The sequence below is a fragment of the Schistocerca serialis genome, chromosome 8, assembly GCF_023864345.2.
Source record: "Schistocerca serialis cubense isolate TAMUIC-IGC-003099 chromosome 8, iqSchSeri2.2, whole genome shotgun sequence".
NCBI classification, from domain to species: domain Eukaryota; kingdom Metazoa; phylum Arthropoda; class Insecta; order Orthoptera; family Acrididae; genus Schistocerca; species Schistocerca serialis.
The window spans coordinates 393248789-393269907 of record NC_064645.1 but is presented as its reverse complement, the minus strand read 5'-3'; positions in this window follow the sequence as shown (position 1 = coordinate 393269907).

The following is a 21119-nucleotide window of genomic DNA, read 5'->3' as shown; positions in this document are numbered from 1 at the left end:
ATATTTGTTTGCATGTGCTAAGTTCATCTAGCTTTGCATATTCATACATTGGTATACGGCTGGATTAGTTAACAAGTAGTCCATAGACAGCTAATTTTTGTGTGCAGGGTGGTAATATTAATAGTATACGGTCGTATCTGTTGTGTTGATTTTCTGTGGACTTTCAAAATGTGTAAATTGTTTACCTGTCTGATGTTCGATCTATGAAGATGATGATAACATTCCTTTCATTTTCATCACTGAATTTCATATTTCAGTCTTGTTTATTCAGTGTATCGTGTATTTTTGTGCCGGCCAAAGTGGCCGAGCGGTTAAAGGCGCTACAGTCTGGAACCGCACTGTTGCTACGGTCGCAGGTTCGAATCCTGCCTCGGGCATGGATGTGTGTGATGTCATTAGGTTAGTTAGGTTTCAGTAGTTCTAAGTTCTAGGGGACTGATGACCATAGCAGTCAAGTCCCATAGTGCTCAGAGCCATTTGAACCAGCCATTTTTTGTATTTTTGTCAGCATCTACCAAGAGCTTTCATCATCATAACCTTTAATAAAAAATAATTTTAATCCGATAATTCGATTTTATTGCAATAGTCTTTTTGCTCAAGGTGCTTGATATAAATATTGCTAATGGTACCTGTTATACTTGTAGCTAATGTGAGACTCCTACTTTGCACATAAATGTTATTAAATGGGAAACAGTTGCAGTTTAGTACTATTTCCAGAAGACTCAAGAGTTCAGCAACTTCAATTCATGATAGTTTTGTGTTTTGTGAAAGTTGACTTAATGATTCTGAGTGTTTCTCAAATGGGTGTGTTTCTTTAAATGTTCACAGTTGTACATGGTACTAGTACATCTGAATGCTTAATGTTGATGTTTGTAATTTATTCTATTAGCTGCTAAATATTTTTTACTGAGTGGTCTTCAGTGTGTGTTTATGTTTTAGCTAGTATCTGGTTTGTAGGACTGTAAACCTGTTTCTTGGGTCTTTTTCTTGAGTTTATAGTTGATTACATCTGACAACCTTCTTTTTGAATTTTAGGTTGTGACCTGAGGTTTGGTGCCTTAGGATTCATCATTGTTCTACCTTCTTCTCACAATTGGTTAGCAATTAAAGTGTGTCCTTCAGCTGTCATTTGAATTTGGTCTGAAATGCTTTTGTGAGGCCATGTGAGTAAAAAAATCCGTTGTTTCCCTTATTCATTCTTCTTCTTTAATTATACACGAAGTGTTCCCTTTCCTTGCCTTGTTAATTATAGCTTCATGGTTACTAAGCTTTTTGTTAATATCTTTCAGTGTCATTCTCTGATTTTGATGGCCACTAAAACTTGCTTGTTTGTTTAGTCCCTGTTTATGGTTTTTGTAGTCTTCTAAGCTGTAACTTTGTTTTCATTATAGCTTAACTTCCCTATATATGCTACTTATTTCGTTGCAGCTATAGTATCTTTTGTGATTTATTGCTGAATTCATGCCATACATGATGTTCCATCCCTTTCTTTTCTTGTTGATTTCCTCTGTCTCTGAGTATAATGTCCATCTCATTGATGGCCCTGTTGTAAATTTTATGTGTATATATGGTTTTACTTCTTCAGTTCTGTCTGTGTAGCTGGTCATTTTTTAATTTGTTAATTTCTTGGCAGTCACTCTGAGTCATCTTCATATATTCATTAAGAACAGGATTAGTGATTTCATCTAGAATTGTTAGCAAGATACAGTTGTTGAAGAAATTGTCTAATGCTAAGTGTAAGTTCATAATTTTCCAGTTACACAGGTCATTCTTTGCATGAAGATGTCTGACTTATGATTCCAGCCAGTACTTCTAAGTTTTCCACTTCGTTGATCAGCCTGATGTAGAATTATTGCTCCTGATGTTGACTTTGATGTACTTTGGAATGAGGTTTGTATTGTTTATCGCTCGAGAAGTTTCTGAACAAATTAATACTGTCACTTTCTGGCCTGTTATTTATTAATATATTACTATATTCATCGCTACAAATGAAAATATCTAATTCTTCATATGATTCCGTTCAGTGTGCTTTGTCCATTTTATGTATTACATGAAAGTGAGTCGGGGACCACAGTGGTTAGCACACTAGGCCCGCATTCTGCACGACAATGGGTCAGACCAATGCGCAGCCATCCTGATTTGGTTTTTCCATGATTTCCCTAATTCGCTTAAGCCAAGGGCCAGGATGGTTCCTTCGAAAGGGCCTTCTCCATCCTTCCATAATCTTAACTTTTGTTCCATTTCTAATGACCTAGTTGTCGACTAGACTTTAAGCACTAATCTCCTCCTCCTTTGTCATACGTGAAAATCATTTATGGTGACAGGGAATGGGTGCCTAGGGTCTTTTATGTTGGTAGCTGTTGGTAATTAACTATAGTTGTTTGTGATCTAGGCAATTACATGATCATTGTAATTTCTCCCCCTCTTAGTTTAGCAGCCTCTCGTAAATAATAGCAAAGATTTTCAGAGTGTAGAACATTAATATTGTCCTCACAACTCATCGCAGACAGCAACACGCCTTTAAACACAACGTAAACATCCAGACAGATAATCACACACATAGTCAGGCATTTATAGACAGTGTGTATAAACGCTAGGCCCACTACGTAGGCCAAAACTGTGAGAGAATTGCAATAAAGGTGCAATGAACTACTAAATACTTAGTGCATGAACTATTATAATACATCAGCAATAGCTACCCACATAAAGGACCATGACCATTCATTCGCTGACATCTTGAATAATCTTCATAGATTACATAAAATGGGCAAGTGACACTATGAAGAATTAGAAAATTAGAAAATTTATTCATGGCACAGTGCACGGTCACATGTTATTAAGTGATATGCTAGAAAGGAAAATACTAATTGCTTCACAAACTTCTCCTATGTTGAATGCCTATTTTATTGAAAAAATGTTGTCCTTAACAATCAAATGATTTCTTTAAGAAGAATTCATATCATATAATCTGTGCCATGACGTAAAACCATGTAGCCAGAAAACGTTCATCTTCGTTTTATTTTACCATCGTAGCAATTAAAATTAGTCTGTCTCACCAACTGAACACTGTGAGACGATGTATACGATTGAATTTAAATATGTTAAGCTGTTATACGTTTGTTACAGTGCTCTGTGAACCAGACAACTAAATTTCCAAAAATGGTAGGTAATTGCTACTAAATTATCGACACAAACAGATCACTTAATGTACACACCAAAGTAAATGTGTCTTTCTGTTCAGGATTGTATTTCAAAACATAACCTAACGGGCATACGCAACAAGTAAACCTAGTCACACTTAAATGTACTGCAGTGTACATGAAATTATAATGCACTTGATGATGCTGCATGCTTCAGAAGGATGTAGTGCTCATTGAGTATCAGTAGAAAGTGACAGAAGCAGGAGAAATTATTTCATAAATTTACGATACAGTCGTAGTCCTCAAAACATTCCATATAACGCGGATAAATTTATGATTTAATAAAATATTTTTGGCTTCCACATCAAGTGGTTTACTGCCTACGAGCTTTCGGCAGAGGTCTCCTCTGCCATTGTCAAGTTGAAGACTGTTGTGTGGTTGTCATTGCCGTGCTTATGTAGCCGCGCCGTCGCTCATGAAGTCGCTCGTGACGTCACTGGCGCTCGGTCCCGCACCATACATCGTAATGTTTTGGCCGCGCGACCGCCGGGCCCGCTTTAACTCCCTCAACACCCGACCCCAGGCTGTACTCAGCTGCAATCCACCGTCTCTATGGGAGGTTTTGTCAGAAATTCTAATCTCTATGGTCTCGTCTATCAGGATATCTCAGAAGCCATTAGTCCGTTTAATAATAGACGTCTCATCGAATGTAAGTCGGTGACCGTTTTCCAAAGCATATTCTGCTACAGCTGACTTTTCGGAGTAGCGCAGACGGTAGCACATTTCGTGTTCTATGCGGCGGTGTTCAATAGTGCAAACAGTCTGGCCGACATAGAACTGCCCACATCCACACGGTATCTTATAAATTCCTGGCGTTCTGAGGCCTACATCGTCTTTTACAGATTTCATTAGTTGCCTGATCTTTGCCGGAGGCCTGAAGATTGTGTCTATTTTATGCCTCTTCAGGAGTCGACTAATCTTCCCTGTTGACGAATCACAAAACGGTAAGAATGCAACCTGCTTGGTACCTTCGTCAGAGGCCTTCTTTCTTTGAGGCTTGGATGACACTGCTTGTGAGATCTGTTTGTTGTTGTAACTGTTTTCCTTAAGAACTTTGCGTGAGTGGTTCAATTCTTTCGGCAAGTTTTCAGTTTCTGAGATGGTTTCAGCTCGATGTACTAAGGTCCTCAGAACCGACTGTTTCTGTGCTGGGTGGTGGAAGCTGGTGGCGTGCAGATACCGATTCGTGTGGGTGGGCTTGCGGTAAACGCTGTGACCTAGAGACCCATTGGGTATACTGCGGACAAGCACGGCCAAGAACGGTAGGGAACCATACTTTTCTGCTTCCATTGTGAAGCTGATGTGGTCGTGGATGCTACTGAGGAACTCTTCCAACTTTTCTTGTCCATGTGGCCAAATGACGAAGGTATCGTCGACGTATCGATAAAAACAGCTCGTCTTTGCAGGAGCCGTGTCAAAGACGACTTCTTCGAAATGCTCCATAAAGAGGCTGACTCCACTGGAACTAATGGACTTCCCATCGCCACACCGTCAGTTTGGTTAAGTGGCTTGAAACCCGAGAATGTTTCACTAACCGATGTCACCGCGAAAACATGCATTCGTACAAATTTATGTTTTGCCTATACTAACGAGATGATGACATTAGTTCCCATAGTTTTCCATTAGCAGTGGAAATTCTACAGATACTTTGTTTATTCACATGCTGAAGCTTAGTTGAACAGTTATACAAGTAACTTTTACCAGTTACACTGATTGTCTCTAAAATACTGATGAGGATAAATAAACAGGGAAATGCTAAACGTGGTTCCAGAAGAATTTATTTAATGCGTTTCTTTATTCCTGAACCACTTCCAATGTGGGCATCCATGAACACAAAAAGATCAAGAAGATCGAACTATGTCTGTTTGTTACATTTTGCAGTGTATAGAAACAAAAGCATTAGCTTCGCTACACATTGTTCAGAAAAGCCCTATTGTATTACGCTGTCACATTGTAAACATATGTTACAAGTAGGTAAAAACGTTGTTTAACACCAATGTTTCAAACGACTTTGAATTGTGCATGTATTTCCTTAAGAACAGTATGCCTATCGTTGATTCTGTAACCTAAACTGAACCTGTCGATACCGAAAAATAAGCAAGATAATCTGTGCGTCTGTGTAGCAAAGGCTCGGAGGTACGGAAAGCTGACTGACTGGTTTGAATTTGCGCCAGACGGGAGCCGAGTAGTAGCAGTCAAAGCTACTGCAGGACTCAAAACAAGTTATTAAATAACTGATGATAACCTGCTCGAAAAAGTTGTAAGTTTTTGATACGGAATTACGTAGTTTTAATGTGATGTAAGATTTAACAATCCACTTAATTTTGTTGAAAAAACTGTTGTTAAATGAGACAGTTGAGCATATCCTCGGTATTTATAAGGAAACTACCCTAGCCAAAATGAACTGCAAAATACAATTACTCTGCACTGTATAGTTTAGTCTGACAAAATTTGTACTGATACAAATTTTTAATTGTACCTCCAGTTACGTTATTCTGTTACAAATATGTCAACGTTTTGCTATGATAACAGATAGAGACCTCATACACACACACACACACACACACACACACACACACACACACACGTTTTGTGAATTCCTGTAAGGCAAACTAAATGCGAAATGAGGGCAATTTTGGTAAAAAAGTGTAATTTAGGTTATGCTTACTACATCATGTAAATCATGTATTATTTCACACAATAGCTTGTAAGCAATTATATTACATGTACCGAGATAAACTTTGATGTATACCAAATAATAAATTTGTGCTGTATAAGACGTTTAAAAACTTTCCATCCAACGTCTGCGGATGATAGATCACGTGACAGTTTACGACATTTGTTAGCAAATATCATTTCTGATCGTGTCTCGCGTTGGGTAATGCATTTATATTTAAATACAGTTACTGTTTTTTTTTAAGAAGCTACGCACAATGCGGTTTATTACTGGTTACGCCTCTAAGATGTGGCAGAACGTAGGCATCTGTGATTTGCAACGTCTGTGACCTAAATCCAGACATCTGCTCCAAGAGAAAAGAGGCACGCCTAGCAAATGATTCGCTTTTAAAACGTCTTTCTCCACATAAAGACACTCATTCCTAACGTTATCTTTTTGAAAGCCACTTTACCGATTTACTTGTGTACGTAATATGCTGGTGCAGCACACCAGGTCAGTATTTCCTGCAAGTTCGGTGAAATATCGTCATCCCAGGGCAGGCGAATTTAACAATATTCTGCGAAAATTTTGTTTCTAGCAAAAGTTGTTCCCCATTATGTGACATATCACCCTTAGACGTTTGATGCAAAGGTTTTCAAACGTCCATGTATAAATGTTAATATATCTTGTAGATAAGTTTGAAGCTTTGTTTGCCATACTTATTCTGGACACAGATCGTCAGAGAAGTGCAGCTCATTCGCAAAGAAGGGACACAATCACAACCATTTCTGATCAATGTCCATGTTACACGAATAATTGTAAGTCATATGTAAGTAATTACTTCTAATAGAAGAGTCAGCCATGTACAACTATGGGCAATATTAATTTCCAATCAACTGGAAAATTCACTGAATGATCCCGATGGTATGCAGTCAGGGTCTGTGTTACTCTTTTTATATTATAGTTGTAAACGAAATTATTTACCGATGCCTACAATTAATGTGTGTAGAATGTATAAAATGCGTCAGTTTCATGACTTTGATGTGGGCGCGCGGACTCGCAGTCAAGCAGCCGACCCGAGCGGAACGCTGCTCTCTGCACCTGGCGTAGCTGCCCGCTGATAGCTCCTCGGAGTGGTCTCTAACAAGCTGCAACTGGCGTAGCTGCCAGTGACGCTCTACTGAGCGGCACGAACCCGCGCAAGCCGCTTAACGCTTTCGGGCGCTAAGTGGCAAGAGCTTCGGCTCAACTTCCTGCAACTTCGGTTGCAAATCTCCCCAGCGGGACTCTCCCGTTCTTTGGTAGGGTAATCTCAGTGTCAGGGGCCCGTTCACGTCGGATAACCCCGCGCACTGTAGGCCGCTCTCTTCAACCCGCGCTCTCTTGCGCCGCGCATTGCACTCCGCGCAGATAGGTCGTAGGGACACCCCTCTTCTGTAGGAACACGATACACAGCGCTTTCACTAAAAAGCAAATATTGTCGCTTCTTGAAAAAGAGCAAAATTGTCGTGCATCCATCCTTCCCTATCCAAATAAATAAATACTCCCGAAACAGCAAAGATGTCCGACCTTTCCTGGGCTTCCCCACCACTCACCCGCAGCAAAGCTGCAGCATAAGAGGCGGTAATGCCGGCTACTCCCGCCATCATTTCCGTCCCACTGTCCACCTTCCAAGAGCAGGTTGCCTTGAAGGACAAACAGATCGCGGAACAGCTGGAGCTGATCGCTGAGCTGATGGGCAGTGAAAACACACAAACAGAAACACCCACACCACACACACAGGCACCTGCTGAACAACAGAAGGACATGCCCCCTATTTCACCTCTGGCGGCCCAGGCACCGACGGAACCGGATCCAGAGCCCACAGAGGACACAACAAACACAGAAGAAGACGGGCCGCGGCAGCAGGTCAGCCCAAGGCGCAAACAGCAGCCAAATACGCAAACAAGTGAGCCCACAAGCTCATGAGGCAACGGCCGAGCGCTGCTGCCAACACCATCTACATCGCGAACAAACAACAATAACAACACAGGGACCAACACAAACAACCCTGCGACTGCAGCAACCACAAATATACAAGCAGCTACGCAGAACACAAACAACACCGCGACTGGCTTCCCACCGGTCATCATCCACAACTACGGAGACCTAAGTCTCCTAAACAAGGAATTTAACAATCAGCACAGCCCCACAACATACTACTCTAAGCTCACCGCGGAACACGCCGCACTGTACGTGGCGAACAAGGCAGACTACACAAATCTACTGGACTTTCTCAAAGAAAGGAAGGTAGAACACTTCACGTACAGGAGAGTCCTGGAAAAAACACAGCAGTACGTGATAAAGGGGATAGACTCACGAACCCCGACCGACACAGTACACAATGAACTCTCTGCTCTCGGGTGGGAGCGCATTCGGGTAAACCGAATGTCAGAGTTCGGCACAGCGAGACCGTCTCATAACTACATGGCGGAGCTGGCCGACGCGACCAAATCCCGCGACCTGCTGAAGTTAAAGCTATTTCTTCACATGGTCGTAAATGTAGAAATTTACAACACGCCGCGCACCCCCCAACAATGCCACAACTGCCAGCGCTATGCGCACGCGGGTATCAGATGCGGTCTCGCACCCCGCTGCCGCATTTGCGCTGGCGGTCACACAACCCAACGCTGCAAACTCCCCCATACAGCACCTCGCAAGTGCGCCAACTGTGGTGCTGCCCATCCGGCAAACTACAGAGGGTGCATTGCTTACAAAGCAGCTCTGAGGCGCAAAATCGCGAAACATGCGAAACCTACCGCCATCACAGTTCCAAAACCGCCCCCGCGCCCAGTAAGAAGTGGAATATCCTTCGCTGGAGTGGTCGCTGGCAGCCCCATCAGCGCGGGACGGTCAGAGGAGCCCCAGAGCTCAGAACACGCTCAGCAAACACCCCCAGCAACAGACACACAACAGACAAGCACAACACCTGACACCACACCCGCACCGGGCACACCACACGAAACAAGCAACAACACCACCCTACCCCCTGAGATCGCGAACTGCAGCCCACCACAGGCTACAGAAAACGCACCTACACAGGGACAGCCACAGCGCCAGAGGAGGAGGAGGAGAAGGAGAAACAGCCGCAGCACGAGGAACACGACCACACTACAACAACTACACAGGCAACAGAACACCAACACCCACGAATACATCCCGGACACCAACTCAACAACCTACATTACACACCCACTCACCACAGAGAATACACAGGCTACCACAACTGCCACACGAACAACCGACTCGCAGGCCAGCCCTCACCAAACGCCAACACTCGAACAAGCGGCCGCTAACACGACCAATAACTCGCAGACCGACATGACCAACATTACGACAACATTCCAGAGAATAATGGAAACATTATTCCCCGAACGCACGACCACCGAAATAGTCACGAAGATTATGGGGTGTGTCTCACAACTCTTCATGCAGTTCATGTCGGGTACGCTCAACTGGACTAGCTTCCAAGCCACTATCACACCGCTTTTCACACTACTACATGGATAATACACCATACCAGCCCCGAAACGCAGACTTAAACACAATCACACAGATCCTGTTTTTGAATGCCAACGGGATCGCAAGCAAAATAGCCGAGATGGCCGCGTTCATGGAGCGAAGGGGTATCCGAATCGCTCTTGTGAACGAAACACTGCTTACGCCTCGCAAACAACTAAACTTCCCAGGTTATTGCGTCTATCGTACCGACCGAGCGGATGGCAGGAGGGGAGGCGGCACGGCAATCATCATACACAGAGACATAGACCACACGAACATCGAGCTCCCAGCACTTGAAAGACTAGAGGCTACGGCCGTCAGGGTCAAGTTCAACGGAGCCAACACCACACTGGTATCGCTATACAATCCTCCTAAAAACATAGTAACACGCGATATCAGCACAGTACTCAACATAGCACCGCGGGTAATAGCCGCTGGAGATCTCAACGCAAAACACCCTGATTGGAACTCACGAATACGAACCTCCAACGGCAAGAAACTGTACGAACACGCACTATGCCCAAACTACATTATACTTGGACCGGACGTTCCCACGTTCGTGCCTACACAGGCCCGACATAGGCCAGACGTGTTAGACATAGCCCTCATAAAGGGCATCACATGCACACTCAACCTAACGGTTGAAAACGATCTGGACTCAGACCACATGCCTGTAATACTGCACATGGAAGAGACACTGCAGGACATCGAACCACGCAGGATGCTTAACTACAAGCGTGCGAATTGGACACTGTTCAAGGAAACGCTTGATAGTCGCATTCCAGACACCCTCGAAATTAACAACACACAACAAATCGATGAGGCTGTGGAGGCTCTCACAACTGCCGTCCAAGACGCAATGACTGACGCCATTCCATTTACAACACCAAGACAACACTCGACGGCCCTGCCCCAGGAAATCCTGGGCCTTATCTCAATGAGGAACCGCCTCAGGAGATACTGGCAGCGTACCAGGCGCCCGTTCTATAAACTGCACGTCAACAGACTCCAGGGCATAATACGGAATAAAATTCAAACATTCAGAAACGAACAATGGGGACAGAAACTCGCTGGGCTGGATACCACACGTCCTGGCGTGTGGCAGCTGGCCAGACACTTCACCAGGGAGAAACATTACATTCCCACGTTACAAGGACCAGACGGCCCAGCCTACTCCGCGACGGAGAAGGCAGATCTTATGGCCACAACACTTGCAGCGTCTTTCATGCCGAATCTGGTTCCTTCAGACCCAGCGTTCACACTTGAAACGGACCAGGAGGTTACACGACTTGTAGCCCAGCCCTCGCGCAACGAAATAAGACGTACTAGCACAAATGAAATCACATGGGCTATCAAGCACACCAACGCTAGAAAAGCCCCTGGGCCTGATGGCATTCAAAACCGTGTCCTCCAGGAGCTCACGGATAAAGCCGTAGAATACCTCACACACTTAACGAATGCCATCCTGACACACCAACACTTCCCTGACTTTTGGAAGGCGGCCAAGGTCCTGATGTTCAGGAAGCCAGGGAAAGACCACTCCCTCCCACAAAATTACCGACCTATCAGTCTGCTGTGCTCGCTCAGCAAGATTGTTGAGAAGGTAATACTAAAACGTATCACTAGGCATTGCATCGCCAACGACACCCTAAGACCGGAGCAATTCGGCTTTAGGAATCACCACTCGACAACACAACAGCTCCTCCGCGTAGTCGAACATATAACACACGGCTACAACATGAACAAAGCCACAGGGGCCGTGTTCCTAGACATCGAAAAGGCTTTCGATCGTCTCTGGCACAACGGGCTCATACGCAAACTAAGCGATGCTGGTTTCCCGGACGGACTCGTACGTCTCATACACTCATATCTCACGAACAGATGTTTCAACACTAACGTGCAGGATAAACAATCAACACAACACGGTATCCAAGCTGGAGTACCCCAAGGAAGCATCCTAGGGCCCATCTTGTTTAACCTGTACATTAATGACTTCCCAGCGACACGAAACACGACGTTAGCCGTCTACGCGGATGACACAGCCATCCTCGCGCAAGACTGGAAACCGTCGAACATCAACTCACGAATACAGACAGCACTCAGAACAGCTGAACCTTGGCTGGAGCGATGGCGTATTAAAGTAAACGTCGACAAGTGCGAAGCAGTTCTGTTCACACGCAGACCGAAGCTACTGCGCAAACACCAACACTGTAGACCGATAACACTACATACACGCCCAATACGTTTCCGAGAGAAAGTCAGATACCTTGGTGTCTGGCTGGACCGGAAACTTACATGGGGGGACCACTTCGAATGCGTTGCCAACCGAGCGCACGCGAGGCTCAAACAGCTCTACCCAATGCTCAACAGGGAATGCACACTGAATAGGAGGGTGTCGAGGTCCTTATACATGACACTGATTAGACCTCTGATGACGTACGCAGCTCCCGTCTGGGGATATGCAGCTCCCACACGACTGCCCCGCCTGTAGATCAAATACAGAACAAGGTGCTACGAATCATCAGCAATGCTCCACGCTACACACGCACCGTGGATCTTCACCATGAATACAGCCTTGATACCCTCAAGGAAGTATTCAAGAAACACGCCACACGACTATACAGGAACTCGAGACACTCGAACAATCCTTTCATCCTCACTCTGGGAAACTACGATCACAACCACAGGTGGAAACACAAGCGGCCAAAGACACTGCTAGCTAGGGCATAACCACCTATGGTAAACTAACGTACGCAAACAGCGACAAACGCCGGTAAGCCCCTGCATATCAGCAACACTGACTGGTAACTACCAGCTGCTATTAGAGCCGACCAACAGGCCACAGCAGGGACACCGACGAGCTCGCCCACAGACGCACGAACAATCTCCCAACACTCCCTCACACTGTGCCTCCGGTATATGACCTATCGGACACAAGACCGATAACAAACCTAACTGTTGCAGGTTGCTGGACGCTGAACGAGGACTCTGTACCAGCACCCAGCGCCAGCCGCCGAGCAGCACAAACGCACAACGTCAAGGTATCGACATGCATGATACCCACTACTAACAAAGCCTATCCTTGCACAACCTATCGCAGGCAGCAAGACAACCGCTACTGCTCTTGCCGCCCGACCTAACTTTCGCAGAGGTTTTTTTCCCTTGGCTCTTGCTTTGGCACTTTTTTTCCTCTGCCCTTCAAACCGCTACCCTTCGTCAGATTTCGACCAATCTATCTCCAGATGAGCGCGTATTAATGGTTAATCCTAACCAGAAGTACGCAAACATCGCAGTACCCACATCCTGCGACACCTCACTTTAGTGAAAACTAACCCCTATGCACAGATGGCAGTAGACCTTTTGTGTTGGCCATCATGCCGGTGTGGGCGTGGAGGGGCTCCACCTCTATTTTTTTTTTTTTTTTTTTTTACTTTGATGTGAGGTACGTGAACGCAGTGTTCGTTGAAATGTGGGATTGGCCGTCTGGACAGTGTCATGAGCTAACTGTGTCTGATGCAGCTACGTCCAGTAGCTGTATCATGAGAGTCTAGCGGACGTTCAAGGACATTTCCTGTGATCCAAGTAAGTTATGGCTGTGACGAAATTAGCTTCTCCAGCCGTAAACCAAACCAGATATTTTTGACTGGAACGTCTGCTAGTTACCAGACTTACACGACTTTAAAGAAAATTGCAACTGTAAGACATAGTGTTTGTCTGACACGTGCAGCGACACAAATGTCCACTCATGGTTGCTTGGAGTTTCTTTGGTAAGTAATCCTTTCTGTGTCTGGGCAGCTTTGGTCCCACTTGTACTTAAAAATACAGTATTAATAACTAACATAACTCCTAATAACGGTATTGTTTTCGTTTTTGAAAGATAATTGTTAAAAACAGCTGAATATAAATTTGTTATAAACTGACTGCTACCAGAGGAATATCAACAGGTAACTCGGAGAAAAACACTATTTCATGTTACACACGCTAGGTACCTAAAACAGAAGAAATTTTAACTTCAAATTAACGAAAAACATTGTTAAGAAGATTGTGTTCACTAAATTCTGCAAATAAATAAAGCATTCTCTTAGAACTGTTCTAAGAAGGCTGTTGGCGTCACTCCAAAAGTGAACTTTCGAAACATATCGTTAACATGTATTAATGATTTCTCTTATAGACGCTGCTGCATAGAATTCGCGTCTGTAATTCAACAGATTATTAACACGTAACTCTTTTAACATCGCTCAAATAAATCCCCAGCGCTGCTCTGCGGCTGCGAACGTTTCCTAAAATCTGTAAGCAGGCTGTTTAAGTTTTTATGTTGGTAACGCCACGTAGCGCTCTGTATGAAAATCACTGACAGTGCTGTGTGCAGTCTGTGGCTCGTAGGCACTGTTGGAATATTCGCTATTGTAGTGTTTGGCAACTGGATGTGAACAGCGCATAGCGTTGTGCAGTTGGAGGTGAGCCGCCAGCAGTGGTGGATGTGGGAAGAGAGATGGCAGAATTTTGAGAGCGGACGATCTGGACGTGTGTCCGTCAGAAAAAGGAAATTTGAAAGACTGGATGTCATGAACTAGCGTTTCCGGACACATGTCCACATAACATCTTTTCTTTATTTGTTTGTGAGGAATGTTTCCTGAAAGTTTGGTCGTACCTTTTTATATAATGACTTTTCAACACTATTAAGGTAAATACATTGTTTATTCTCTACCAAAATCTTTCATTTGCTAACTATGCCTATCAGCAGTTAGTGCCTTCAGTAGTTAGAATCTTTTATTTAGCTGACAGTATTGGCGCTCGCTGTATTGCAGTAGTTCGAGTAACGAAGATTTTTGTGAGGTAAGTGATTCATGAAAGGTATAGGTTATTGTTAGTCAGGGCCATTCTTCTGTGGGGATTACTGAAAGTCAGATTGCGTTGCGCTAAAAATGTTGTGGTTCAGTTTAGTGATGATCAGAATAAGTAAAGAGAGAAATGTGTGACTACGTTCAGTTTTGCTCAGCAGTTTAAAAATCAAATAACGTAGAGTTTTACCAGCATAGTCATTTATAATTTTCCAAGGGGGATCTTTCAAATCCAAGCGTGGGGGATATTAATTTCCCAGTAACTGGAAAATGTCAGAAAAGCAAACATGATTGCTTATGGCTATCATGTACTTAAAACTGGATTACCTCGTTGAGTCTCCTTGTGTTTCCAGTACACCTAAAACACAACTACAACGTCAGAAATAATTGGAAATTTTATAACGGCAGATAGAGGGAGCAACTTCATCGTCGAATGAACTGCAAATGGAGGCTGTTATAGTTCACTCCTATCGACTTGATCGTGGCTGAATGGAAACAATTTTCGGTCGCACCTCGTGGAAGTTTTTCTGTCCTGAAAACTGAATCCACCAGCTGTATCAGATTGTGCACCACCGTCCAGTTCCAACGCTGTCCGCCAAATGCTTTTTCCGCGAATCATGGTATGCAGGCACTCCCCGTCATGCTGCAGGAGGAAGTGTGGGGGCAAAAGAACCGACTGAGGTGGGAGCGAGAGGGAAATGAAAAAAAAAGTGACGGTAGCGTGGCGCGGATTCAATTACAGGTCCGAATTTTCGGCGAGGAGACACAACGGCGCAAATACATAAACAAACGAAGCAGTGGTTCCGTACAGTGGCCGGTCGGCAGTTGTTTCTAGGCCAACGGCCGGGAGCGAGTGCACCGGGCTATGTTCAGTGTGCTTGGGAGGGGGGCAGCCGCTAGCCGGGAGCTTGTTAACTCCGGACAGCGGCCGCTGAGGCGGACAGTTGAACGGCGCGCATTGACTGATGGGAGCGGCGGCGCGCGTGTTTTAACTCTTTCACGCGACAACCGCGCGCAGCGTGTTCGCCCGCTGGACGGCGCCGGAGTGGCAGCCAGCAGCAGGTGCCGCCGCGACAGCTGCGCGTGGGCGACGCCCACGCAGTGGGGTGGGCAACAACCGACCGGCTAAAGCCGATACCGGTATTTTACTTCTGAATAACCGGCATATTGGGGTACTTCCTTCGTCTCGGTTGTTACACTAATATTTTATTTTCTTCTTTGTGGTGTCTTGTCTTGATTTATGTTGTGTTGCAATATTACACTACTGGCCATTATAACTGCTACACCACGAAGATGACGTACTACAGACGCGAAATTTAACCGACGGGAAGAAGATCCTGTGATATGCAAATGATTAGCTTCTCAGAGCATTCACACAATGTTGGCGCCGGTGGCGAATCCAACAACCTGCTGACATAAGGAAAGTTTCCAACCGATTTCTCATACATAAACAGCAGTTGACCAGCGTTGCCTGGTGAAACGTTGTTGTCATGACTCGTGTAAGGAGGAGAAATGCGTACCGTCACGTTTCCGACTTTGATAAAGGTCGGACTGTAGCCTATCGCGATTGAGGTTTATCGTATCGCGACATTTCTGCTCGCGTTGGTCGACATCCAATGACTGTTAGCAGAAAATGGAATCGGTGGGTTCAGGAGGGTGGATCCCAATGGCCTCGTATCACTAGCAGTCGAGATGACAGGCATCTTATCCGCATGGCTGTAATGGATCGTGCAGCCACGTCTCGATCCCTGAGTCAACGTTTGCAAGACAACAACCATCTGCACGAACAGTTCGACGACGTTTGCAGCAGCATGGACTATCAGCTCGGACACCGTGGCTGCGGTTACCATTTACGCTGCATCACAGACAGGGGCGCCTGCGATGGTGTACCCAACGACGAACCTGGGTGCAAGAAAGGCAAAACGTCATTTTTTCGGTTGAATCCAGGTTCCGTTTACAGCATCGTGATGGTCGCATCCGTGTTTGGCAACATCGCGGTGAACGCACATTGGAAGCGTGTATTCGTCATCGCCATACTGGCGTATCACCCGTCGTGATGGTATGAGGTGCCATTGGCTACACGTCTCGGTCACCTCTTGTTCGCATTGACGGCACTTTGAACAGTGGACGTTACATTTCAGATGTGTTACGACCCGTGGCACGACCCTTCATTCGATCCCTGCCAAACCCTACATTTCAGCAGGAAATAAACGACCGCATGTTGCAGTTCCTGTACGGGCCTTTCTGGATACAGAAAATTTCAACTGCTGCCCGGGCCAGCACATACTCCAGATCTCTCACCCATTGAGAACGTCTGGTCAATGGTGGCCGAGCAACTGGCTCGTCACAATACGCCAGTCACTACCCTTGATGAACTGTGGTATCGTATTGAAGCTGCATGGGCAGCTGTACCTGTACACGCCATCCAAGTTCTGTTGGACTCAATGCCCAGGCGTATCAAGGCCGTTATTTCTGCCAGAGGTGGTTGTTCTGGGTACTGAATTCTTAGGATCTATGCACCCAAATTGCGTGAAAATGTAATCACATGTCAGTTCTAGTATGATATATTTGTCCAATGAATACCCGTTTATCATCTGAATTTCTTCTTGGTGTAGCAATTTTAATGGCCAGTTGTGTTTTGGACGAGATTTGGTTTGGTTATGTTGGTTTTCAAGTGATTTATTGAAAAATAAACTCTTCGCTTCTTTAATATGTTGAGTGTCGAGATCTTGATAAAGCGCTTTTACCACTATTTAATTGCTGGTTTTTGAGTCTGTAAGGAATAGCCGTGTCATTGCAGGTCCGTTCGTCACTTCTCCAGCGTCTTTCCAGACATACGTCAGCGCAAATACGAGGGTCGCTCCGAAAGAAATGCGCACTAGTTTTGTAAAAATACAGTTTTCATTCTGCATGTGTGAAAGTTTTACAGTGTGTAGATGCATTCTTCCCGCTTGATTTCAAACTTAGTTCAACCTCTTCCCGTGAGTGGCGCCGTCACAGCATGTCTTCAAGATGGCTGCTACACTTGACGTTCGTCGGAAGCAACGTGCTGTCATAGAATTCCTGTGCTGTGAATACGAGACAGTGGGAAACATCTACAAGTGGTTGAATAAGGTGTATCGAGATGCTGCTGTCGATCGCAGTACAGTTAGTCGGTGGGCAAGCAGGTTACGTGATGAAATCGGACACGGCAATATTGAGGATTGTCCTCGCAGCGGCAGGCCTCGTACTGCACACATTCCAGACAATGTGCAGAGAGTTAACGAATTGGTGACTGCTGACAGACGCATCACAGAGATCGAATTGTGACGCTACGTTGAGATAGGGGAGGGAAGTGTCAGCAGAATACTGAAAATGTTGGCGTTAAAAAAGGTTAGTGCCAGGTCGGTTCCCAGGATGTTGACAGTGGATCACAAAGAAACAAGAAAAATTGTGTGCAGCGAACTTTTGGAACGGTATGAGAATGGTAGAGATGAATTTCTTGGAAGAACTGTGACAGGTGATGAAACATGGCTCCATAATTTTTCACCAGAGACGAAGAGGCAATCTATGAAAGGGCATCATGCAAGTTCAGCCAAGGAAAAAAAATTCAAAACCACACCTTCTACTGGAAAAGTTATGGCTACAGTGTTTCTCGATTCCGAAGGACTCTTGCTTGTGGACACCATGCCGAGTGGAACCACCATAAATTCTGATGCAGATGTGATGACACTGAAGAAATTTAAAGTTCGATTGAGTCGTGTTCCACCACATCGCCAAAGGCCGGATGTTTTGTCGTTGCACGATAATGCACGGCCACATGTCAGTCAAAAAACCATGGAAGCGATCACAAACATCGGATGGACAACACTGAAACACCCGCCTTACAGTCCTGACCTGGCTCCATGTGACTATTATCTCTTTGGGAAACTGAGAGACTCTCTTCGTGGCACAAGGTTTGAAGATGATGACTCCTTTGTGCACGCTGCCAAACAGTGGCTCCAGCAAGCTGGTCCAGAATTGTACCGTGCGGGTATACAGGCACTGGTTCCTAGACAGGATAAGGCAGATGACAGGGATGGAAATTATGTGGAGAAATGAGAATATTTTTCCTAAAGGATGTATCTACACACTGTAAAACTTTCTAACATGTAGAATAAAAGATGGATTTTTAAAAAAATAGTGTGCAATTCTTTTGGAGTGGCCCTCGTATCTGGAAATCTCTAGCTATTTCTGAGAATGTAATTGTGAAAGAATAATTAATTTCGAGTCTCTTCTAGTAAACAGTTGAGATGAACTCTTTTGTTTCTTCTCATGCAATACAATACATCTGCAGATCTGTAGTAGTTTCAAGGTTATCTTAAAGAGAAAAATAGTACGAAGAATCCCTAGAATAATGGACAGAATAATTAACATTGCAGATAACAATGAAAATCATACTAATCAGAGATGATAGTATTGTTAATATCTCTGTGCAAGATTATACCGTCTTTGATTCCTACATACATCGCAAAGTGTCAGACATTTCACAAATAAAACTGTTCATATTACATTCTGACATTACAACAGGTGTTTTTTATTTTCTTGTAGTAAACAGACATAAAGAGCAACTATATTAAAATTTTTGGCTTTTAAATAAGCCTTATCAAAGAAACTTGTAATTGGCATTTGTAAAATTTCCATTCTTTTTGAAATATTGTGTTATTACAGAAACTTGGAAAAGTTATCACTGCTATTTTAATATTGGCGACAAAAACGAGCAGGACACTTATGGCATGAGAACTGGTACAGCAGTGCTGAAACAATAACGCATCTGTCACCCCGTGACGTGGCGTATTGGGTAGTAGACATGTACCAGCACTGTGCGAGACCTACCTCATCTGGCCTATATGGAAGTTTCACGCTGCTGTCGGCGGGCATTAGTTGTATGGCATCCGCTCCAGTCTGTGTGGTGTCGATGAAGTACAAAGCTCCATTTGCTGTGAAAGTTTAAGAATGGAAAGAGCCACAACTGTGGTATCGTTAGGTTGGCTCTCGTAGGTTGGCACTATGAGAGCAGACGAACAACGCCGACCACAGCGCCCTCTAACTGACGCTGTGGAGCTTGACGAGCACCACTCCAGATTCAGACGATTTGATCAAGAGTAGACGACCAAGCAACATTTTTTTCTATTTCACAGTGGGCGAGCCACTACAGATTGTGCCTGTGTAACTTACGTTAGCTTTGATACACCCGTCTTCGCACCTACGTGCGTCTCAGCCAAAGTTAGGTAACAATTTATGTATTCAAGGTATTATTGTGTTGTGATATAGTAAAACCACTTTTACTTTATTGCAGTACCGAGAGTTCTACCTCACCTGCTCCCCCTGGCTTCCTACATTCAGCCTACCCTTCAGTTTCCAGGAGCAGACCCACTCGCCGCCTTCCAGGCGGGATGCAAAAACAACAAATTTGCAACGTCATATACACTGATACGACGAAACATTATGACCACTGCCCAGCGCGACTTGGAGGCTGACTGGTGATCCTACGGGCACGTGATGCATTAGCAAAAATATGAAAGCGGAGCGCACGGGGACGCGGAATCACCCTAGCAAAGATATTGGATGCAGATGGGGAAATCCAATGAGATAATTGACTTTGACAATGGGCAGATTACTATTACTCAGAGCCTGTGAAACTATCTCCAGAACGGCGAAACTGATCGAACGTTCACGTGCTACTGTTGAGACCATCTACGGAAAGAGGAATAACGGAAGTGAAACTACCACGAGGCGCTAAATGGCTGGACGACCACGACTCTTTACGAAAGTAGGGTTCGGAGAATTGTCTGCTCTGTGGAGTAGGATTGATGGTGATCTGTGGCCTCTCTGTCGAAAGAGCACAATACTGGTGCACGCAAAAGTGTTTCGGAGCACACCATTCATTGTACATTGTTGGACATGTAGCTACACGGTAGACCACCCCTACGTGTTCACATGTTGACCCAACGACATCGTCAATTACTATTTCAAAGGAAACGGTGCCATCGGCATTTCATCGTCGATCAATAGAGATGTGTCTGCTTTTCAGATGAATCACATTTTTGTTGCACTAAGTCGCTAGTCGTGTCCACAAACGCCGTCATTGAGGTGAACGGCGGCTCGATATGTGCAACGCACCGCGGACACGGCCGGGTGGGACCAGTATCCTATGGGAGACGTTCTCCTGCGCTAGCATCGGAGCTGTGGTATTCGTTGAAGACACACTCACAACTACGAACCACCTGCAGCCATTCATGCTTTCCACGACGGCGATGTCACCTTTCAGCAGTATAACGGTCCGTTTCTTGGAGCCACAACCACGCTACAGTGGTTTGAGATGCATTATCGAGAACTCTCGTTGATGTCTCGGCAAAAAATTCGCCTGATGTAAATCCTATGAAACCCATCTGGGTTGCTATCGGGTGCCATCACTCCATACGCAAATCAGCCGCTCGTCATTTTCGCGAATTCCATGATCTGTACGTAGACATCCAATGCCACATATCTCCACAAACATACCAACAAATTGTCGGACCCCTGACACGCACAATCAATTATGTATTTCTTTCCAAATACGGACAAATAAGCTATTAGCATGCGTTCATTATGTTTCGGCTCATCATTCTAAGGGAATAACTTGAAACTTAACACCGCCTTCATAGTTACTAATTAAAATTGTTCCAAAGACGGAAAAACAAGCTATTAAGCAGGTGGTCATAATGTTTAGGCTTATCACTGAAAGGAGATAACTTAAAGATAATAACTTAATAGTTAATAATTAAAATAGAAAGTAACTGATATACTGCCTGTGTCTATATAATAGGCTTTTATTTGCATTTAACCCTTGGAGAAGAAACAAATTCACTCGAAAAATAGAGT